General features: G+C 36.1%; 1 pseudogene; it reads left to right on the top strand.

Annotated features, from left to right (window-relative positions):
- Positions 1 to 6,740: 6,740 nt before the first annotated feature.
- Positions 6,741 to 25,990, top strand: part of LOC103746834 — a 35,537-nt pseudogene continuing 16,287 nt past the window's right edge.

Here is a 25,990-nt window from a genome sequence, read left to right on the forward strand (position 1 = left end):
CCACACCTTTGAGAGTATATGGACAGGACGTATTGAACTCATTGGGTTTAAAGAAAAAGAAAGAGCATACGTTCCAGAGGTATTAGTTGGAGCTGGGCCAGTTACGAATTGGGGGGAAAGATGTGAATGTGGTTAATGTATGATGTATGAAATTCTCAAAGAACTGATATGAAATGACAAAAAAATGAAAATGAAAAGGAACCTAATTTAGGGCAGACATCTATTGAGTTGAGAGGCTTATTCTCCCCAAACTACACAGTATTCTCATGATAGAGGATGAGTGGTTCTGAGGGAGAGCTAAGAATGACAAGCAATCACACTGAGAAGGATAATTGGTGATATATTTATCTGGATTTCTGAAAACTCTGGAATTGCTGCTCCTCAGCCCACTACCGCTTAAATGTAGCTTCAGTTGTCATACTCCTGGTCTTCTTCCATATTATACATTTTTCATCTCCAAATTTCCTGTCTTTGCATTGAGAGAAACACACTTGATCCACTGCAGCCACTGAATCCATCTGTTCCTTAACCACACTTCAGTGGATGGATGTAAACTGGTAAGTAATGGAAAAGTAGGGACACAAGAATATATTTTCCAAAGGAAATGTATGAATGTGAGAAAAACTAATGCAGTTATAACAACAAAATAAATCTCCTTTATTCATCCCACTCTGTGAAGCCCCTTGACTTTGGATTGCCTTGACACAAGCTGATATAAATGATATGGCAAAAGTCACATTCAGATATGTCTGGAGCTATACTTACATATGTAAGGGAATATCTGTGTATTTATATTTAAAACACTTTATGTTGAGTCTTGCAAACACTGTATAGCTTAGCAGAAGAGTCACCTCTGATAACTTCACACACATATCATATGGGATTAAAAGTTGTCATTTTACAATATGGAGTCATGGACTGGCCAATCCCCAGCAGATAATCAATTAACTGCCTGACCCAGTGGGATGTACAAATAAACACAGTCATTTAATAAAGTATGAGAGTAGGTTAAAACATGTGTTACAATATGGAAGAGACAACCATGATTTTGAAAAGATATTACTGACACAAGAGTACTCACGGTTTTAATAAAATAATGTGGCATTACAAACTAGCCAAAAGAAACCTGGGTGCAAGAGGTGAGGATATTGGTTATCCTTGGAGGATGCTGTGACTAAAAGAGTAAAAATGGATCTTCAGGAATTCAAATAATGTGACAATATTCTGTTTATACTAAATCATTGTTTAGAGGTATGAAGTATAATTCTTAGGTGATAATCAAAGGCACACTGACCCAACGTTGACTTGATTATATATTTCTTATATGGGAACAGTGCATGTGTTATAGACTCAGAATATAAGCATTCTGTTACATGAATAAAATACTTCCCTTATATCAGGAACATAGTTATTTAGCAAATATTTTTAAAATTTGATTTTTTAAAAAAACATTTTATTTATTTTTAAAATTTTTATATCTATGCATGTAATGCCTGCACGTAGGTAAGTGCACCAGTGTTGTGTAATGCCCTTGGAAGACAGAAGAGGCTGCCAGATCCCCTGGAACTGGATTTACAGACAGTTCTTAGCTGCCATGTGGGTGCTGGGATTCCAATCCAGGTCTTCTGCAAGAACAAGCGGTGTTCTTAACCACTGAGCAATCTTTCCAACCCCTAAAGTTTGATTTTTATCTATCTGAAAGTTATCAATTTACAATATGTTGGATGTAGCTGACCTTGCAACCAGATGAGGCTATAAGAAAATATGGATTTCATTTCTTTACAACTGATTTAACGAGGATTCTATTTGACACTATGTTCCCTGATTCTTCTTAAAAACATTTTGAGGCCATGCCATTATTTATGCTGCCCGTGTTCAAATGCATTTTGTCCAAGTGAAATTGGATCCCTTTGGAGAATCCCAAAGAAGATATTTAAAAGCTCACAGATAATAATGAAAATGCCATTTTGATTACTAAGTAGTATATAACACCTTTATGATTGTTATCAGGTCTAAAGATTGCCTTTGAAATTCAGGCAAACACAGAACCAAGACAACACCAAAGTCCTGCTTTGTTATTCCCCTTCGTGAGAAATGGCAACGGAGATCAATGAGTTTTGTAATCTGAACGACCTCTCTGTAGTTTCTATGTTCAGGCAATTTGTTGTGACATTAAGTATTATTTATTCTCTGCTTGCAGCGGGCTTTCTCTAGAGTATACCTGAGTCAAGTTTCAGCACTTTGTGATTACTTTGATTATAACTAGAACAACCATTGAAAACCATTACTTGATTTTGAAAGAATCAGAGTTACAGTATTTTATCATACAGCTTGTTTCTGGTAATGCATCTTTTATATCCTTGCATCTAATTTCTACTCTGAAAAAAGATTCCTTTGTGAATGGTCCTTTATAAACTTTTGGATCCTTTGCTCTACTAGAGAGCTGGAAAGCAAATTGGAGCACTCATTCAACAGAAGATTACAGAGCCCTTATGATTTGCCTAGGGGTGAAATGCTGGCTTGCAGAATCCTATGGTCCATTGGAGCATACAATTAGGTAACAGGTACTTTGCTCTGAAGCTGTTGGAGCATACATCTAGTTTTATAAATGGTACATCTTCACACAGAGTAACAAGAACTTTGACAGTGATAACAAGGTGTCGGTGAGTAATCATGTAAGGAGTCTTTCAAATAATGCTGTGGAGCCTAGCTCCTGCAGATATGGAAATTTTTTTTAAAAAACTCTCTTTCCATCTCATTTAAGGTTAATAAAAATTTTAACATAAATATTACTGCTCTCACCATTTTGCAGATTATATTATATTATGTTAGAAAATTCCATTTTAAAATGGAATGGTTGTTACTCCTTTTAAATGGTTGGTTACTCCTTTTAAAAGTATTTACTCTTCAAAATTTTCACATATGAGTATTGTATTTGCATTATTTTCTCTGCTGAAACTCCCCCATCTTATAAAAAATGAAAATATTTTAAGATTTTCCTCTCTAGTTACCTACTGCATTTATCTCTGTTTTCTTTTGGCAGTTCATTTATAAAAAAATTCATTAGTATTTTTTAGATAATTGATTTTTCATTAATTGATATTTTATTTTCTTATACTATAGTTTGAGGATATTTAGATTACCTCCCCTATCCCCATCCCACATCTCTCAACTCTGAATTTATAATACTCTCATAAATCTATCATCTATCTATCTATCTATCATATATTTATCTATCTATCATCTATCAATCTATCATCTATCTATCATCTGTGTGTGTGTGTATGTGTGTGTGCATGTGTGTGTGCGTGTGGGGGGTGTGGGTGTGGGCGTATGTGTATTAAAGCCTGTACAGTCTGCTTTGTGTCCCTAAATGTTCTTCAGTGTGGATCCATCCACTTGACCTACCAGAAGTCTCAACCCTATAAGACAGTCTCTTTTCACCTGCCATCAGCCATCAATTGAAGTTCCTTAGGCTGGGTTGAGATTTCTCACCAACTTCCCCATGTCTATTTGTTTACTTTGAACTTGCATAAGTCATAAGACTGTTCATGCTGTCACCATTTCTGTGAGTTTATATGAGTAACAGACCAGCAGTTTGGAAGACTGTCTTTCTTTGTGATCATCCACTCCTCTAGATCTTAAAATATTTCTGCCTCCTTTTCTGTAGTGATCCCTAAGGTTTGAAACAGATATCCTACTGAGGTGTTAACACTTGGCAGCCTTTTGTTCTTTGCACCTTGGCCAATTTGTGGTTTTCTGTGTTAATCACCATCTACTGTGTAATGAAACTTCTCTTGTGAAAGATGTATTCATCCTGTGTGTAAAGGTTGGATAGATGATGTATCATGATTAAATATCTCATATACATATTCTCTTTGCATTTGCCCAGTTACTAATTGTTTAATAGTCTCTGTCTGTTGTAAAAAGAAGCTTCTTCAAGGAAGGGTAAAAGATATGTAGATATGAGGATGCATATTTAGAATAAAAGCATTAAATTAGAGAGTCCTAGGATGTGGCATAAGTATGTTTTTCTCTAGAATCAAAGAAAGTTATAGCTATGTGTTATTTGGCTCTGTTTACAGAACCATACATGAGTTCCTTCTAATTGAACAGGCTCAATTAGACAGTTGTCAACTACCCTAAGAAAAAAGTGCTAGGACTATATCAATATTTATTAGGTTTTACAGCTGGGTAGGATTATTGGTTGGTTACCCCTTTGTCAGCTTGAATTGTATCCTCTGATATTATGAGAGCTAGTTTTCAGTTAGGAATTTTCTAGGTCATTTTCTTCTCAATTTCTCCAAGTTCTATGTCATAAACTATCTTGCTTTCAAGTTTTGGGAGACAATCAAGATCTGTGACAACATCTAGTGCAAGTAACTCTAAGGGTGGCTTCTCCTGCCTGGCGCTGTACTTCTTGTTATACAGCATTTAGCTATACACATTCACTCATATATTTATCATATATGTATTTTCAGTAGGAATTTGAATTAATACATTTATCTCTGATTTTAAGTATCATCTAAACAGTATTTATGTCTTCTTTCACTCCCTCTATATAAAACACTCTACTCCCTCCCCAGTTAAAGTCCCATTCCCCTTTCCCCATTTTTTATTTAATAACACCTGTCTCTTACAGGCTTCCTCTCTCAAGCTGCTGCTTCTTCTTCTTCTTCTTCTTCTTCTTCTTCTTCTTCTTCTTCTTCTTCTTCTTCTTCGCCATGGTTGCTGTCCATGCTCCTTACTCTTGATCTTACATCAGCATAATCACCTCTAACAATTTGGAGCTAAGACCCACAAATGGAGGAGAACATACACCACATGTTTTTTTGAGTCTGCATTATTTCACTTGATATAAAAGTTTCTAGTTCCATCCATTTCCATGTAAATTTCATGATTTCAATTTTCTTTACAGAAAGGGCAAAGCCCAAGGTAAGCCCATGAGAACAGGATCTTGGGAGAGTCTCTTTAAAGATAATTCAGATTTATAATGCTATAAGCACTAAATTGTACTTTAGCTCTAGCTCTTGTTCTGGCCAAGAAGAACATGTTCCTAAATATGCTTTCTTTCAACAAAGCACATCTCACATTCTTCCAATGTTTTAATTACATAATTATAAATTCTTTCACCAAAAATTAGATGTGAAGTGAGGAAGCCTCAAAACTGATGTAAGTATTATTTTGTAACCCAAGATATATGATGAATACCATATGATACTGGTTCTTTTTCTATTTATTAATTTTGAACTGTAGTTGAAATCCATTCCAAAGAGCTCTGGTAAAATCTATGTACATATACCGAAGTGTCTATGTGATTATTATATTTTGTTGTTTAAGGAGAGGTAACACAACATTATTATATATCTTCTATTTGCATAATTTATTCATTTGGCTATTTAAACTATTTGTTGTGTTGCAGAAAATTGTCTAATTGATGTACTGTAATAGTGTATAATGCAAGCAGGCAAGAACTTGGCCTTTACTAAGCTTGTACTTTTGTGAGTGTGACAGATAATACATGTCTGGAAATTTCAGTAGAAAAGGCCACATACTTTCCCAATTAAAGTCCTCTTCCTTATTACTATAGGCTGGTTGGTCATGGAGAAAATTTTCCTTTGGCTTTTAGTCATCATTACTCTATCTTCAGCAAACCTCAGTGGATTCAAGTGAAAATTCTTTTAAGTGATCATCTTGGTCATTTCTAATCACAAGTGAGGGGAGAGAAGGGAGCATTCATTTATTTTTCACAAAAATTGCAGAGAGAATTTTTCAAATCAGTGTCTTCTCTCTTCAATATATTTCAGGGTCTGGAGAGATCTGGAACGTTACAATCTCAAATCAAGCATTCAAATACCTCCAAAGATCATCATGCTCAGGTTCTTAAACATGCCACTTGGAAAGATGATGTAGTGGCTGTAATTTTAAAAATACATACTAAGAGAAAAATAATGTATTTCACAAGAGCAACACATGGCTATAACTGCTATAGAAGGACTTGCAAAGCTAGGCTCTTAAAAAGTATGCAACTATTGGGTAAGAAGTCTTTAAAAATTTCCCCAGCTTCAGTATACAAATCAGGCGGTTACTCAAAAACTTCAAAAAGTCATTGCATTGTGATTCAGACATACTTCTCTGGTACACATCCAAAGTGTCTTTTAATCAGCACATTACTGAAATGCCTGCCCTTTCATGTTTCTCTTCCTTCTTTTTAAAAAAAAGAAATTTCCAATAACTATTTACTATTTATTCCATTCTGTACTGGACTTAACTTCCAGATTTAGTTCAGAGTGCTTAGTAGGACTTAGCATGTAAGTCAGAGTTTGTGGAGAACTAAAGGCCCCACCTTGCAGAAGTCTGAGAGGAAGTTACTGGGGTGCTGCCTGACTTTCTTTGAAAGTCTGAAGAATACTTCAGCACTGCTGAGGAGTGCATGATCAGTGCATGACCATCCTTAAGATACACCCTGGGGGGCGGGATTTCCAGGTGCCTTTATAAGCTCTGTAACACTTGCAATAAATGAGTCCCTATTTGACTAGGCTCCTGGTTGTGCCTGAGTGTTCCCAGAACTGGGGGCGGCATGGGCTGGCGAACGGCGTGCTTACACATACCCAATCATCACATCCCTGGCAACTGGCATGCAGCATGGCGCTTGAAGGAAGGTGAAAAGAAGAAATGAAAGAAAGAAGAAAAACGGATTTGGGCCAATCGAGAAGTTAGGGGTAAGTGAGACCCGAAAGATGGGTAACAAAATTATTAAGCCTGGGGACCCGGCACTTAAAGTGCTGCAAGATATGCTTAAAAGCAGGGGATTTGATCTGTCAGATACAGTAGCCCAAAAGGTTTGGGCAGAGGCAAATCATTTGGCTCCCTGGTTACTTGGCACTAATGTTTTCACTGGGGATACATGGGAATCATGGGAAGAGTTTGAGGAAGAAGGAAGAAATGCAACAGAAGTGAAACCAAAAGCAGCCAAAGTAATAAGCGGCACATTGGGCCTGCCCTGGCCAGCTTCAGAGCCTCCTGGGACCCATGAAAACAGGACCCATGGATGCCTTTTTCAGAAGGCTGCGGCAAAGTGGAACTCACCGGGTCGGAGGCAAAGGCAGCCTACCTACCTGTCTTGAACTAAGGGAGTGTGTGAGTCAGGGGCCAGCGCGAAAGTCGGGTGGCGGACTGCCTCCCAGCCAGTGACATACAGTAGCTGCTGGTCACATTAAAAAGAAAAGAAAAACCAACAAACAAGCAAACAAACAAACAAACAAAAAACACCATTGGCTGTGCTCCACGACCAGCTCTGGGACAGCTGGGAAGGCCAGCTTCAGGAAAGGTGACTGGTGGGGGGTTGCGTCCCGTCCATTTAGTGCACTGCCAGGCATCCACCCTGCCCCTCAAGTGTTATAGTCCCACTGGCAGCAGCGCTCACCAAATCCCGGGCCAAGGGAGCCCTTAGTAAAGCCTACAATGTTTTAATTGACTGGGGCAGATGTGGAGAAACCAAAAAGCAGCTCAATTCCAGGAACTCAAGGCCATTGTTTTCTGACAGTATTCAGACCTGTATGCTCCTTAAGACAGAGAAGCCCCTATCTTCTTATAGCATCTTAGGGGGGCACCAAAGATTGCCTGGGCTTTTATCCCAAGGCAATGCAGAGGCAGACAAGATGGCTTATTGTGTACAGGTACCACCTCTGCAACAGCTAGGGGTAAATGCCAGGGGACTCAAGCCCAATTCCTTGTGGCAAACGAATGTCACACACTATGGTCCTTTTGGAAAGCTTAAGTATATTTTTATGTTCATTGACACATTCTCACATGCCTGTTGGGCTACTGCTCATACAGGAGAGAAGGCTAAACATGCTCATTCTCATTTTCTCCAGTGCTTTGTTACGTTGGGATTGCCCCAAAGAATTAAAACTGATAATGGACCATGTTTTGTAAGTAAAAATTTACAAGATTTCTTTTCACTTTGGGGAATTCAACACAATACAGGAATTCTCTACAATCCCCAAGGTCAAGCCATTATAGAATGCAACCAGTAAATCCTAAAAATTCAATTACAAAAACAAAAAGGTGGAATAAGCCCCCACCAACAGCTGGATATGGCCTTATTCACTATTAATGTTCTTAATTTTCCAAAAAATCAGTTGGAATCCTGGTTTCAGATGCAATGGGGATGACAGGAGCACAGACCTGAGGTACAGGTAAGGTGGAAGGACCCCATTATGGGGTAACGGAAAGGTCCAGATCCATTGCTAACCATGGATCGAGGCTTTGGCTCTATCTACCCTACAGGAGATTCAAACCCCATATGGGTGCCTGCAAAAAACCTTAAGCGGGTAGGCCAGGATCTGACTAACTAGCATGACGGTCCATGGACAATAGTTCATGAGACAAAATTCCTCTCTTTATTTATATCCACATGAGGTGAAGGCCCCAGTTCCTTGGCTTCATTGCCAGTCAGCCTCTTTGCCTTTCACACAACTGGCTGATTGGCGAAAAGATACATGGTCTCAGAAGTATTTCAGCTTGTCCTACACCATGACTTGCTTTGTTTCTCTTGATAATGCTTATCTTTAAGTGTCTTTACCAGATAATTCGGTGACAGAGGACCCTTGAAACTGCCATGGCCCACCTCCTCATGACTACGGACTCCCCCTGGACCCCACCAGTTGCCCATGCTTGTCTAACCAAGTTGGGCAGAGACTAAGGCTGTCACAGGCTGGTATTACCCATGCGGCTGCCCTAAATCATCATGCATTTTTAGCCAAGGACGGGTAAAATGTCCCATTACAAGTACTCCTAAGACAGGACATGCACATGGCCAGGTGCATGATCCAATGACAGGCAAGGCTTCGTCAGAGGCGACACAACCTAAGACAGGCAAAAGTGCATAAGATTAGAGGAAGGAGATAGCCATCTATCCTCAGGGAGCCGTCTCTGAGGTGGGTAACCCGTGAAATAAAGTCAGTCTGGCCTTATAATAAAAATAAAAGGGGGAGATGTGGGGACCTAAAGCCCCACCTTGCAGAAGTCCGAGAGGAAGTTACTGGGGCATGGCCTGACTTGCTTTGAAAGTCTGAAGAATACTTCTACATTGGTGAGGAGTGCATGATCAGCGTGTGACCATCCTTACGATACATCCTCAGGGGGGGAGGAAGGGGGGATTTCCAGGTGCCTTTATAAGCTCTGTAACACCTGCAATAAATGAGTCCCTGCTTGACTAGGCTCCCCATTGCTCCTTATTGTCCCTGGTGGGGCACCGTGGGTTGGCGAATGGCATGCTTACTCATCCCCAATCATCACTGCACAGGGGTTGCTGGCTCAGAAACCCCCGCAAGAGTTCATGGATTTCAGTGGGAGGATGGGTGAGGCATGAATGGAGAAGTGGGTCTGGATTTGATTAGGAAATTATGAAAAGCTCAGTAACAAATAAAAGTAAGAAAAAGTAAATAAAAATTATATATATAAAGACTTTTCTAAGTCTCTATCACTCTAGCAATACAATTAAATTATGAGCTATCAGTGGATTAATCCATACTTTAGTTCAGAGCCCTTGCAATTCAACATCTTTAAATGACTGCATTAACCAACCAGAGGCTAAATTTTAAACAAAAGCCTCTTAGAGACACTGCCTCTCTTATGCATGTACTTTCATGTTTCTTGAAGTAATTCACAAAGTATCAAAGTTGTGGAATTTGTCTATGTGTTTATTAACAGATGAAATGATGAATAAAATGTGACATATAAGTAGTTTGGATTATTATTCATCCATTAAAAAGAGTAAGTTATATCATTTACAGGACTAAACTAAAGATTGTTATTTTAAGTCCAACAAACCAGACTCCAGAAGTAAACTATTCTGTGTCCTCAAAAGAAGACAAAGTTGAAAGTGGAAGGGAGAGTGTTTGGAGAGAAGGGGAACAGCAGGGTGGAGTACAGGAGAAATAGGTAATGGGAGGGAATATATGATAACAATTAATGTGTAAATGAACTGAATGCATCCTGTAATTCATCACTTTGTACGATGGCTTTATACAAAGAAAATATTACTTTTGCATTCTGCCTTAATGATTGGAAATTCTGATAACCTCTGGTGACCGAATGATGTAGAACATTGTGAATGTGTATGGGATCAGCAACATCTCTGGAATGAACATTAAAAAAATGTTTTCCCAATCTTGAAAAAGATTGGAATATTATGCTGTATATTTATCCAGGAAAATATATTTATTTCTTTATTTAAAAACTCTTTCATTATATTATCTACTTGCTTTTATGTATATACGTGTATACATCTGGACATACTTGTGCCACAACATATGAATGAATATCAAAGGACAATCTGAAGGACAAATTTCTCTCCTTCTAGTACTTGGGTCCTGGGGCTCAAACTCGGGCTTGACAACAGGAAATCCCTCCCCCCACCATCATGATAGACTATCATTATATCTTTCTAAATGATATTTAGGTTCTTATTAAACTATTATTATAAGAAATTAATATATGCAAACATTCAAATGGCACAAGTACCTAGTCAATCAAAGAATAGGAGAGTTTGTTTTGTTAAAAATTGTATTTTCTATTGTGTCAAAAATATGGTAAAGGGCTGGAGAGAAGACTCAACAGTTAAGAACACTGACTGCTCTTGCAGAAGATCACAGTTTGATTCCTAGCACCAACATGGTGGCTAACAACTGATCATAACTCCAGTTCCAGGTGATTTGATGCCATTTTCTGACTCCTGTGGGCATTATATGACACAGGTGCACCTACCAATTTTCAGGAAATACCCTAAAACATATAAAATAAAACAAATACTAAAATATGTTAAAATATGTGGCAGCATAAAATCAATAAGTATACAAAAGAGATGAATCATAGGATACTGGTATTATCAAGGGAAAAATGGGGAAAATGTAGACACTTTAAATAGGGAAACCATGGCAGAAGTGTTAGACATTGTATTAGTCAGGATTCTCCAAAGAAACAGAACTGGTAGAATGAATATATATGTATAGGGATTTATCAGCTTAGCTCACAGGATAGAGTCCGAGTAGTCCAACAATGGCTGCATCACACTGGAGAAGCTGAGAATCTGTAGATGCTCAGTCCACAAGCCTGGATGTCTCAGTAGTCCCAATCTGGCACTGAAGGTCTAATGAATTCCAAAAGATCAGCTTGTCTTCAGTCTACAGCAGCAAGATGAAATCACCGAGACAGAGGCAAGCAGCAAAAAGCAAAGTTCTCTCCTCTACCATGTCCTTTTATACAGGCTGCAATCAGAAGGCAACACCCACATTTAGAGTGTGTCTTCCAGCTTCAGAAGATCAGATCAAGAAGATCTTTCTCATTCAGTAAATCTCAGACCCAGTCAAGTTGACACCCAGGATTAGCCATCACAAGTCCACCCCTTGTCAATTTGACACACAATAGCATCTTTTTATGTCATGCTTAATTTTCAAATGAAAACAATATTGAGGTCATAATTTCACCTAACGTGATATGACTATCCGATCATACAATGACCAATGCATTATTAGAGTAGATTCGAGGAATGCTTAGTCCTTAAGTATCTCATAACCCAATATGGTCACATTGGTTCACAACACTTAACACTTATTTCAATTACACATTCAAAAAGAACAACACAAGTATCTGCTTAACATAGGTGTATATATGCACAAGCCTATTCCTTACCAAATAGAACAAAAACACTCATGTCAATTACAGTCCATGTCTCTGCAACAAATCATGTGGTCTAAGTTGATACTTATAACTATCTTCCTCTACTACCCATTCTATATTTCCTCCACCATCAGCAAGCACTTCTGCAGTTCTTGGCCCTTTCCCTGGAGGAATGACCCATACTTTCATCTCTGAAGGGTCTGAACCATTTGTTGTCCTGTCTGGATTGGGTTGTTGCAGTTTCCCATTGACCTTAATCACAGGACATGGTAACACCAAAAGTCACCCTAAGGAATCTCCTGCCTCCCAGATATAATCTTCATTACCTACATTGTGGAGAACCAGTCCAATTTCCCCCTGGTAGTCTGGGTCAATCACCCAATACTGTTATTCCTTTCTTAGCCTGCTGACTTAAGGGCATCAGAAGCCCAAAGTGTCCAGGGGGAAGTCTTAGCTTCCAGTTCAATGGAATGTTTGCTGTCTCTCCTGGCAGAAGCACTCCCTCTTCTGGAACCAAAACATCCAAGCCAGTATAGGGTACAGAAAGCAAAAATTTTCCTAGTGGGTCACCAGGGGTGATAGTGAGTGGAATCATTCCCACTTCCACCCCTTGACTCCTGGACCCATGAATCCTGGCTATAGGAGAAACTGTACCATATATTGGACTCTGATTCAAAGTATGCGCTGCCTTCTGGAAGACCCTGCCCCAGCCCTCCAAGCTATTGCCACATAATTGGTGCTGTAACTGTGTCTTTAAGAGGCCATTCCATCATTTTATCAAGCCAGCTGCTTCAGGATAGTGGGGAACATGGTAAGGCCAGGGGATTCCATGATCATGGGCTCACTTTCACACTTCTTTGGCTGTCAAGTGAGTTCCCTGGTCAGAAGCAGTGCTGTGCGGAACACCATGCCAGTGGAAAAGGCATTCTGTAAGTCCCTGGATGGAGTTTTGTAATTTCATAAAATGGTTCGTAAACAAAATTAAATCCCATTCCCTCATTCATGCCTTCCCCCATCTCCTCATGCAACCTCATGTGTTGTGCCATACATGTTAAGTCGTATTCATTTAGGCATTTGTACCCAAACATTTCTTAGACTATGTTGACATATCAATTACAAAATATGTAAAATAGAACATAAAATCTGAGTTCAGACATAGTTTTTGTGAGAATCCACATTTTCTATAATTACTTCACTCTCCCAAATGTTGTGTTTTAAATGTATTAGAGTTCAAACAGAATGATAAACAACACCCAATAGAAAATAGAATATTAACATTTCTTATTCTTTTATAGAACAAACTTGACAATATATTTTAAAAATAGACATGTCAACATTTTTGATTATTCAAATCTTGAATACATAAGCAACCAAATATATAAAATGTTTGAATTTGCATTTAATTACTCAACCCAGAAGGATGCATACATTGTATATTTCAAAACTATCTGAATATACGTTCCATTAACAGATTAAAAAGCTATGCTGATCATTTAATCTTGTGAAAAACATGTACGTTACATTCAGCTATGAGAAATATTTCTAGATCAAAACATACTCCATAGAAAAATTCATTTACTATTTCCTAAATATAACCTTTGATCACTAGTAAAAACGTGATTTGATGTCCAAGAATTATTCACAAGAGGTTATATTTATTTTTTCTATATTTATTTTATTTTTATCTCCTTATGTTTCTGATTAATTTTTATCAGATAAAGTCTTGTAAGAAAATACAGATAGTTTTCTATCTATATAGAGAATCACAAAGATGGTCAGTCTGTGAATTTTGTTACCTAATTAATCTCTGGAGTTGTCATTTCTGTTGCCAGCAACTATTTAGGCTTTCCATTTCTTCCAGTGGCTTATGTTAACCTAACCGTACCCACAGGCCCACTTAGTATGCCATTCAATGACCTCCTAAATATCTACAAAGAATATATCACATTCTACCTTTCAGTAACTTTTGTTTTTTTTGAAATTCATTCAGGGTAGAATAGTTTATGGACTCTCACCAACAACTCCATTGCTGGGAGCAAGTTTCTACTGAAGAGTAGATTGCACAGTTTTTTCTAAAATGAGAAGATTGCCCCAGGAGCCCATGTCAGAAATGATCTTACAACAGAGGCAAATGAGCAGTGTGAAAATAAATGATAAAAGTAGAGGGAAATCACTGTATGTAAAATATTTTGAAAAGTTAGCCTTTCTTTTTAAGAGTAGCCATACTAATTCTGGATATACTTTATCATACATCATATCTGTTGCAGATGAATTTGTGAAATAAGAAGGGGTATTTCTCACAAACAAGCACAAGCACTAAGGTAAAGCTTTTAAAGTTTCTTAATTTAGTTCCCAAATCTGGATTCTTCTCCATCTTCTCAATTAATAGTATCTTGTCTTGATAGCCTAATGTTTGTTGTTTTTGATAAATGTTCATAAAGAATAAAATGGGAAAGCAATTTACAGTGTTTGGGTCATATTTTTTTTTCTGTAAAGACAACTTTTTAGAAGTTTTTCAGTAGTCAGAAGTTTGTCTTACATCATGGGAAAGATTTATAGTACACTTCGACTGAACAAACCTGTTATTAGAGAAATCCACCACCAATTTTGCTTAGATCAGAAACACTCATTTCTAAAACTGAATTCTGCTTCTTTAAAGGATTATGGGCATATGGAGAATGGTATATTCTTAGGAAACAAATCAAAACAAAACAAAAAAACTACGGTTTGATAAAGGTGGAGACGGAGTTAAATGGCATGTTTAACTAAATAGATAGAAAAGTTAGGGTTATTTTCCCTCTGACTTCTCACTCTCATATCTCCTCCATCTGGTAGTTTTTAACTTTAAAAAAATTGTGTGTGGATGTGAAGATACAGATATGATGCATGTACACAGTATTTTGTATGCATGCATATATCCATGTAAGTTTGCATGTATATGTGTGGGTATTCATGTTCATGGAGAGGCAAGAGGTAGTTTGAGTGTGTTCTTAGTCTTTCAAAATCTTAGTGTGTGTGTGTGTGTGTGTGTGTGTGTGTGTGTTTGTATATATTTATTGTGTGACACATTATTCATCAGGAGAGATGGAAAATATCTAGTCATTTCAGATAGAGAATCAATAATATACCACAGTAAAAATACCACCAAAGTCCAACCTGGTGAACTAATGAAATTATCAGGCTAACTTCTAGACATATGGGTAAAAGCTTACTTAGAGGAGCAGAAATGACACAAAGGCAGCCCCATCACCAAAAGCCCAGTCCGGCATAGATGATGGATCCCAGAAACTGAAAATCTGTTGTGCACTGCCTAACTTGCAGGCAGCTCAGCATGCTGGAGAGGGACACTTCCGGGTATGTCAGTTCTACTGAGCCTTTTCTGCTTGGCTGATTTTCCTCTTCTAAGTGGCTCAGCTGATCTGGCAGTGCCTCTCAGCAGTCCTTCCTATTTATGCAAGCTAGATGAGGGAAGGGTCTAGTACATTTTGTCAGAGACTTCCTAACACTTGTCAACTGTATACTTCTTGTCTTAATGTGCTTACCTGAAGGATGGAGTGTTTATATAAGAGGAAACTGCCATACAACAGGATATTGGTGTATATGTGCACATGTGTGTTGGAGTGCATTTTCCAGTGCATGTACTTATAGTGGCCACATGCCTAGGGTGGGTGTTTTCCTATATTGCTCTTTACTACACATTTTAACAGCATCCTTTACTGAACCTAGCATTGATCAATTCAGCTAGGTTAAAGGGTCAATCAGCCTCTAGGATCCACCTTGCTCCATTTCCCACTCTACCATCACCAGTTCTGTATTTAGAGACAAACACTTCAGTACCTGTGCTTTATAGAGATATTTTTTTGTGAATCCAAACTCAGGTCCTCATGTTTGTACAGCAAGCACTTTATACACCGAGTAAACTATTTAACACCCATCTGGCAGGTTTTATAGTTTGAGAAGAGCCTGAAATAATATACAAAAGAATCTACTCATTTAGTCACCAATAAAACCATTTTATCAGATACAAGCATTCTCAATCATTACCATCCTTTTAAAAATAATCTATAATTATAAAACATCTTCTTGACCCTTCCACAGCAGTAAAGAAAAAAACAGTAACAGCTTTACTTAATAAGATTGTAAAACAAAACACTGTTGTTTCTTTTTTAAAAAATGTGTGTATGAATGTTTTATTTGCTTGTATTTAAGTGTAACACATGTATGTGATGCTTGTGAAGTTCACTGGAGGGTTTTAGATCTTCTGGAACCGCAGTTATGGACAGAGACCATGTGAACCAATATATGGGAGCTAGGAGTCAAACCTGGGTACTGTGCAATAACTGTCAGTACTCCTAACAATTGTATCATCTCTCCAGCCCCCCCCCGTTATTTCTTAATTCATGTTAGTTTTATCAATTTTAAATTCTTAATATTCATTGGTTGATAAAGAAATTGTGATTTAAGAAGCATAATAAGTTGCCTAAGAGCATTATTTGCTTCTGAAAATATTTTCTTCTTTTGCTTGGTTTTTGAGATTTGTATGACAAGGGAATATTTCTTGTCCAAACTACCATATTAAATAACAAAAACTACAGTGTAATGTTATTCATCAAAATAATACCTGAAATTAGAACTCAGAAGTTTGTAATCAAGTCCTATGTTCCTCAGGATGATGTTATCAAAAGAAATCATTACAATTAGAGCTCAGTGAACTGATCATATTTTTCAAATTAGATTTAAGTAAATTTATAATCATTCTGTACTGTCTTGGTTGGCTCTGACTGTCCGTTTGAGTCTCCTAGGAAGAGGGAACCACATTTGGGAAATTTCCTTACTCAGAACGGCCTGTAGGAATGTTCTGTGGCATTTTCTTGATTGCTAAGTGATTTGAGAGGGATTATTCAACTGTGGATGCTGCCAGCCTGGGCAGGTCCTGGACCTGGATTACATAAGAAAACAGGCTGAGCAAAAGTCAGAGGGGCAAGCCAGTAAGCAGCATTCCTCCATAGAATCTGCTTCAATTCCTGCATTTGGGTTGTTGCCCGGCTTAAGTTTATAACTTGACATCCCTCAGTGATAGACTGCAATTTGGAAGAATGAAGTAAAATAAACCCTTTTCTTCCCAATTTTGTTTTGGTCAATGTTTTAGCACCGCAATAGAAAGTAACTCTAATACATACCAAGGAAAGTAGAATAATGATCTCTACATATTCATAAGGCTGTCAATACCAGCACATATTTGATAAGCTAAGAAAGTAAATTTAGTAAGTCAAACAAATTTTAAAAGCCTAAAAACACCCAAAGTGTCCTATGAGAAAACTTTCACAAAGTTTCAAAATTCTATAGTCAAATAGTGACTTGTAACTAATAAGTAACAGTTCTGCTTGATCTTATCTAAGGGACTGGTAGGTAAGATGTCAAACAATGAGGCTCAGGGAAGTACTGAAAGAAACGCTGTGGGAGAGGAATCTCAAATTGATGCAAAAATGGAGTCCAAGAGAAGTCAATGGAAGGTGTACTGGGACTATAGCAGATTGAGCTGAGAAAAGTGGAGATAACAGAGGAAAAAAACCCTCCAAGTCTTTTAAAGAGAAAAAGCATATATCTCTATGTGTACAAACTTTATCAGTGGAACGAAAATGCAATTCCATCAGAACAAAAATGCCCATAGTCCTGCTTTCAAAGCAGAGGGAGAGTTCCCATGTATGTAAACATGGCAACTTCATTTTTTAATCCATAGTTCTCTTAAGAAATGGAACCAGCAGTTCATATAGATGATTGTTATAAGCTATATAGAATGAAAGATTATAGATAGATGGGTAGATAGATAGACGGTAGCTAGAAAGTGATGATAGATGATTGATAGATAGAAGATAGATGATAGATAGATAGATAGATGATAGAGAGAGATGATAGATAATGGACAGATGATAGATATATGATAGAGACATAGATAGGGAAAGTGAGATAGATAGGTAGATAATAGGTAACTTATTATAATTGGCTACATAGTTATGGAGATTTGTGAAAACTTGTCATCTGTTTTTTTATTAGCGAGAATTCCAGGATTGCTGGTCTAATAATTCCAGGCCAAATTCAAGGGCCCAAGAATAAGGAATAATATTGTCCAGTGTAAGAAGACAGGATTTTCCAAGTCAGAGAGAGAAATTATTTTGTTTCCTCTATTACTGTTGATTTATTGAAATAGCACTTCAGTGGGAAAGATAATATCCCTAATGAGTTGGTTAGCAAGATGTTTTATTACTCTCTTCTCCAATTTAAATGCAAAACATTTTGATAAACACCCTCACAGACACATGTTGAACTAATACACGAAGAGCTATCTGGAAATAGTTGTGCTTATTCAATATATACATATATATATGTCATTACAGTCTTAAAAAATAAATAAAGGAAATGAAAATTAGCAATCTCAAGAATTAAGAATACACCCACTTTAGGTCTCATAGATATCAAAGTATAGATAATCAAATTAAAAGCTCATATAAATAACTGTTGCAATAAATTTGAAGGTGCAAATAAATATATAATATGTGCCAAGATTCATGCAAGAAGAAACATATCTAAATAGCAGCATATAGAGAAATCCATATAATGTCTACTCAAAAATTTACTTTCAAAGACTACAAAAAGAATAATTTACAGGAAATTTTATAATGCAGCATAATTCTATTATCAAAACTTAGTAGGGGGAGAGATTTAAAGATTCCTCAGCATGTAAAAGCACTTAACAGCAAGACAATTACTTGAGTTCAAGCTCTAGAACCAACATTTAAATTTTTTTAAAATTTAATAACCACATGATTAGAAGAAGCATTTCATTACAACAGCATTAACCTATTCAATAACACTTTTCTGAGCTAGGGTACATCTCTTTCAAAATTGGCTGTACATTCCTAGGTTTACAGATGAATTATTACGTTTATATAGTCTTTTACTCATTATAAACTCTATAAGACATAAAATTAAATGAGGTTCCAACGTTTAAAAAATTAGATGTTTGCACATGTCTTTAATCTCTATGTATCTGATTATTACTAGTCACAGTCAGTTACACTCGAATCCTCAGTACCTGAGTATGGATATAAAGTCATCAGGTAGATTTCACTAGTAATGTTTATCACCTCTACTATTTAACATGAAATAAATTTTTATGCTTCCTCCTCAAATATGTCATTTTATAAAATTTCTTGATTTTTTTGTGTATATCATACAGAATATCCCACACAATCTTATTCATCTATAGTCCCACTTCCCAAATGGCGCCCACATTTTATATTTACAAGTGACTCCAGAAGGTTGTCTTATCCTCACACAACATGTCATGGAAAACTGAAAAATTGTATCCCTCCACCAAGAAATTCATTACCTTTAGAAAAGTGTCCTAAATTTGGTAAAGAGAAAAAAACCAACTTAATATGGAAAATACGATAGGGAAAAATCTAGTCCAGATCAGTATGCTTCATGAGAGTAATCACAATTACAATTGGCAATAAGTACGCTATAAATATCTCTCTCTCTCTCTCTCTCTCTCTCTCTCTCATCATATCCCTTACTCTTTCACACCTGTGCAGAATTCTCCTTAGAGAGAAGATAAAGATTTATACATTGTCTTACCACTATCATAATAGTGAGGATGACATTATTTTTGAACCAAACACGGTATAACAAGAAACTAACATAAACATAGCCTTTCAATAGTTTCATGGCATTGACCTGCCCAAGTTTCACCATTTTCCCAGAATTCTAGAGTTGCTATCTTCATGGAAAGAAGAAGTGAACTTCCTAAATTTGAAAACACATGAAAATGTGTTCTACATTGTTGTATATGCTCTGAATCAGTGATAGATTTTTAGATGCTGCTTTTCTCTTACCTTTGGTTTATTGGGTGGGGATCTAGTGTTTTTTAAAAAAAGTAACACCATTTAAGGATTTTCTTAAATATTTCTTATATATGATATTAAAGATGTTGCACATTTCACCAGAACTTTAAACCTAACTGGGTTGAAGTAAAAAATACTGCTGAATTATAAATTGAGATTTGTATATTGCTACCTAACGCATTTCATGGTATAAAGTATCAAGGAGAAAAACAGTTTTACTGTGTAGCCTGTGGGATTAAAATTGACCATCAGAAGAATTCAGTTCCTGCCAGACAATGAAAGTATGAGGAACATCATCTTCAACAGCTAAGACCTTGAAGGGATAGCTTTATGAAGCATGTATCCTGTGTGGGACTGCAGACATTGGAAATCTGTGACAAATCAAACGTGGCCGAGTTCTTCTGAATCCTAGGTTCAGATCACATGGCCATCCAGGAACTATAATTCCTGAAGTCTTAACATAAGTGAATTAATAGCAAAGAAATGTTGAACAATAGCTATGATCATGTTATCAACAGTACACGTGGGAAAGAAAATAACTTTAACGTCAACATTTTTATTTTGTAATGAATATATACATGGGAAGTGTGTACATACATACTGTTTCTTATCATCTATGAATCATCTATCAATTACTGTTAGGTGTGTGAGTAGTGGATATGTACCTATCATAGCATTTAATTTATTGGATATCAATTAAGGAGTAAAAATGAACAAGAAAAAAAAAATCATCAAAGTGAACAACAAAGACCTTGTATGATCCCAAACGGCATACATATAGTTGTTTGTCACGTGGATACGTCATGGTATTAGACACCTTTGCTAATTCTTTTTCATTTAGAAATTAAATGTAGTTTGAAAAGTTGTGTATAGGTATGAAATATACAAATACCTATTGGGATGATTTTATAATTTGCAAAATGTTTAGCCTGAAATGTATTTCCTAAGACTCTCCTTCCAGCGTTGAATTTGCCTTGTGAGAGTTTGAAATGTGAAAGAAGCAATGCAGCTCACTAGCAGTTACCGTATTTCACTTAAAATATTACCATATGCCTGTTCAGTTTACTGTCATTGTGGTGTCTGGCATGCCTGCAATCGATACAGTTTCATTGAACTTCTCTGAATCCTTATCTAGGATGTGTTTAGTTCTATAATAAAACATTTCTGCTTCTCTTAAATGGCCCCGTTCTCAACTGTCCAGAAAATGATTCATGACAGCCATGCTTTGAATTTTCAACTGAGTTTATTAAATATATAGAAAGCAAAATAATAATTCTCAAAATGCAGACAAATATATGGATAGATAGATCTTATTAGATAGCAAAGCACAATCATATTGAATCCTCAAAACATACAGTGATGACAAATGAAATGGAAAATTGAAGGATCAAGAAAAAAAAAGTGCATCTGTCTAGTGGCCATAGTCATTACAGCCTTGGTCTTTTATTTTGGCTCCTTTGACAAGCCCACCAGAAATAGCATCATTGTCAATTAATAGGTGGGAGTTAATTCAGGATCTCTTCATCTCTGCTCATATTCCACCTCTTACCTAATTGCTTTTACCTGGACCTCAGAACACTGTCATGACAAATGAGAACTCATCTATAAATATAATCACATCTCCTACAAATAAAACTTGAACTACAACTGAAAACCATGTGATTGTAAACTAATATAGTGGACAGGAATTCCTTAATTCATAACCATTTTTAAGCCAGATCAGCACCCTTCCCCTAATAAGGAAGAGTCTGTCCCCTACAGTGACATTCCAGAGCAGGTGGCTTTGTGTAATTCTTCTAGCTCAGTCTTTTCAGCTTTTCCATATTTTGATGGCTCAATCTTGAGCTAAATTGTATGATGCTTGAGAAAAATGAGGCGTCTTCAATAACTGCCATCATTTTACTGAAATATGTTCACCCTGAGGCTTTTGTCATTTATAGGGTTAATGAAAGGGGACAAAGAAGAGGGCATTTAGGTAAGACCTGTCTGGAGGACCACTGACTTACTCTTCTGCATACTGGTACCAAGGGTAAACTAGTGATATATAGAAGAAAATATATTTTCTGCATTTACCATAACCTGGTCATCCATAGACAAAAGCAGCTAAGTTAAGAATACCATTAGTTATGTTTTCTAGCCATTGCCACTCCCCTCCTTGGAAAAGTAGGGGGTGATGAAGGAGCACTGCAAATGGGGAAAAAGGCCCTAGTTCCAGTTAGTGGCCACTGTATATCCAGAGAAGATAGCACTGTGGAGAGGACACACATTATTTTCAGATTACTGTAAGGAAAGGAGGTGGTATTTATCCAGTCCTTCACAATGGTCCCTTAACAGGTCTGTGGATATGGGTACTGCTTGACTCTTTACACTTAGCATGCCAAAATCGTACATGCCAAAAACAATGGAGTAACCTATAATATTATCAAATTGGGGAGTTACCAACATCTAGAGGAAATCAAATGAAGTCCTGTTGAGGCAATCTGCTGGAGTTCCTGAGTAAGAGAGTTCTGGGTAGAACAAATAGATAAAATGTTTTTACTCTTGTCTTGTTCTGATGTTAGCTGGCTTTGTCACAGAGTTTGGGTCCACCTTATTTACAGATGTAGAGTCTTGGAGGACCCCTGAAATTTACATGCTGGAGCCTGGGCCAGAAGAGCCCCTGCCCTTGAGTCCATGTTTAATAAGATTAAAGAGCACATGAAAACATACCGATATAATCTAAATCATAGCCCTTGCGTGACCACACTTTTAAGCTTTTCCAGACAGGTGCCATTGCCAGTCCTTCCACGTACATTCTAACTTCTGTGCATGGATTTCAGATTTCTCTTACTTCATCTTCTGTTGCCCCCATACAGTAGTTTTTCCCATAGACTTCAAATTTCAATATCTGATAAGACTTTTTAAAACTGGGAGTGATGGCATATACATTTAATCCCAGCCATCGAGAGGCAGAGGCAGGTGGATCTCTGTGAGATCAAATCTGGCTTGGTCCAGATAATGACTTCCAGGTGGGCTGGGACTAGGGAGACACTGTCAAACCAAACATAAAAAAAAAAGAAGATATTACTTTACTATTTCTTGCAAGTTCTTAAGATTAATTCTCCTTAAGTGAATTTCACATGGAGAGATGTTAGATGACAGATAAATATAGATGATAGATATAGATTAGAGCTTTTTAAAATATGAAATGCAGTTTTTAAACTTCTTTGTATATGTATAAGAGAATTCTATCTCTGTTTCCAATTAGTTTTGTTCTCTGACTCTATCTTAATATAAGAAATAATAAAAGTTAATTGGCATCTGAATTAAATGAAATATAACATCATGTGAAAGGCAGGTAATATTTAGCTGGAATTTTAGAGTTTTAATATTTTACTATTTATTTATTTATTTATTTATTTATTTATTTATAGTGGATGCTTCTGTCATGCAGTGTGTATGAATATCAAAAGACATCTTGAGGGAATGATTTTTCTCCTTCATGATGTAGGTATCTGAGGTAGGAATTCACATTATTAAGACTAACAATAGGAAAATTTACTTGCAATGACATCTTGATACCCCCTAAGTCTCTTTGAAATATAAACACATTTCACTTTTAATTTACATATAATACAAAAATAATTCTGTTTATGGAATATGGAATTCTATTTAAAGAGTTTCTGATTATTTATTATAGAATGATATGTCAAGTTAATTGACTTATTTATTTTCTCATTTGTTTCTCTTTATTTGTCTTGAAATCACTTAAATTTTATTCTCTTAACAATGAGAAATATGTGGGCTGAAGAGATGGCTCAGTTGTGAAGAGCACTAGTTACTCTTGCAGAGGACCTGGGTTTGGGTCCCAGGACCCACATTATGGCTAACATCCATTCATAATTCCAGTTCCGGAGGATCCAATTCTCCCTTCTGACCTCTGTGGCCATGACATAATATAGGTGCATTTATATACTTGCAGGCAATGCACTTAAACACATAAAATAAAAAAATAATAAGATAGAAAAAATATTTTAAAAATTGAAATATGCAATATATTATAATTGCTATCACTGTTCATGTCACAGAGAAATGACCAACAGAGAGATGAAAAATATGCTCCCTATTTATAATCATTAGGAAAATGCAAAATAACACAAAGATATATCACTTTACATCTGTTGGAACTATTCCCTTTTGTCAAAAGGACAACAGACAAGTGTTGGCAAGGAGGCAGAGAAAATGGCACCCTTGTACACAGCTGGCAAGAATGATAATTATTAGAGCTATTGTGGAAAATAGTTGGAGGTTCCAATAAAATAAAATAGAAATACTCCTATTAATTCAAAAGTATTCTGATGAAAACATTGCCCCCCACCCCGAGATTCTGAGTTGAAAGACAGTTGAGACCTGATCTGCCACAATTCCTTTTGCATTATCTGAAATGCCAAATAATTAGCTTATACTATTGGACAAATATGGAAAATATAAAATAATATTAACTTAAATAATTAACACATTGATTGATCACTCTTTTCATTGAATAACAGATTTAATTTCAATAGAGTCTTTTAGAGAGGTGTGAACAACACTGAAGATCTCTTTAAAGTATGGAATGAATAAAAATATAAATGAACATGAATGGATATGTTGTATTCTTAAATGACAGACTCATTTGAGTACTCATTTTTCCAAAATTCTTCAAAAATTGTACATCTTTGATATTTTTCTTTAGTCTAACATATTTACAGATTTTTTGTTGTTGTTGTTGCTTTTTACTATCCTGTAATGACTTTGATGAATACTGGATAGTAAGAAAATAGTGACTGTGCTGGAATTGGTGGCACAAGCCTGTGATCCAAGCACCCAGCACTGGCAGAGGCAGGTAGATCTCTGTGAGAAATAGGCCAGCCTGCATTTCTTAACAAATTCTAGGCCTGACTTAAAACAAACAAACAAATGAACAAACAAATAAACTCAGAAAAAAAAACCCACCACCAACAACAAATGAAACAATGACCATTATTAATTAAATTTGCATTATTTTTCTTTCATTATTTCATTAAGCTTTAGCAAGTTCATACAACAGTTCTTAATCAAATTTTATTTTTGTCTTTTCTAGCCTTACTATTAATTATCAATTATCATCAAATGAGTTCCACATATAGACACTATGATACAGAATTTGCAAAAATAAAACAAAAAAATAGTGTAATGACCATGAATCCCTGATAAAAAATGATACTTAGAGGTGTTAACTAAATTGCATGAACTCTTGAAACAGGATGAAATGGAATCATAATTTGAGGTTATGCCTTGCTATACATAGTTCAAATATTATGAATTTCACTGAAAAATTCAAAGTTAATTCCTCTTCAATAATATCTTGTAACCTTATTAGTATGAACAATTTGATAGGATATTATTATAAATTCATCTATATTTTACAATTTAATATTACATTGTTAAAAAAAAAAGGCCTTATCTTAAAATTCCCCAATACTATGTCAATTCTTCAATCAGATCCATATTATGCAGTTGAGGTAGTTATAGAAGTCTATTTCCTAAATGTGATTGTGATTACAAATTAGTACAAACTTTGGAGTTGTATACTTATTCATCAAAATAAATGCATCTTTAAATTCTAGATATATTTCGTTTTCAATTTGTTTTCATTGAAGCATATATTTATATACTAAAATACATATTGGCCAAAGACATTTTGATACAATAACATTAATTTGATTCACCATGTTCACTGCTTTGATCTTTTAATGCTTTTACCTCCTAAAAATAACAGAAATTACATGTCATCAGAAATAAGTGATTTGGGGAAATTACTGACAGTTACCAATTTATCTTAGTAGGAAGCAAACATAAAATTAAATAGGTAAAACTAAAAGTAAACTCAGTAAGTGGGTGAAATATACAACTGAATTCTTCTATTAAAGTTATCATTTGCTTCATTTTTTAATATTTTATTTATTAATTTTATTTTATGTGTATTAGTGTATTGTTTGCATGTATGTGAGCACACCCTTGTTTGTACAATGCTGTGGAGGTCAGAAGAGGGCTTCAGATTCCCCTTGAACTTGAGTTAAGGATGGTTTGTAGCTGCCATGTGTGTGCTGGGAGTAAAACCCGAGTCCTCTGCAAGAGCCGTCAGTGCTCTTAACTCCTAAGCCATCTCTCCATCCCCATCATTTGCTTCTTGTATCTGTGTAGTGAGTATGTGATATATAGATTCTTGAATTCATCAGTGTAAAATGTAAGTTGATAAAAACATTTATGACATTCGAGGTGAATTTGTAGCTGCTTTAATACCTGAATTTTAAATTTCTGAAGCCCCCTTACAAAATATCCTCAGGGAATTAAAAAAAAGAAGAAAGAAAGAAAGAAAGAAAGAAAGAAAGAAAGAAAGA

Source organism: Nannospalax galili, unplaced genomic scaffold, assembly GCF_000622305.1.
Source record: "Nannospalax galili isolate Female #2095 unplaced genomic scaffold, S.galili_v1.0 scaffold140, whole genome shotgun sequence".
Classification (NCBI taxonomy): domain Eukaryota; kingdom Metazoa; phylum Chordata; class Mammalia; order Rodentia; family Spalacidae; genus Nannospalax; species Nannospalax galili.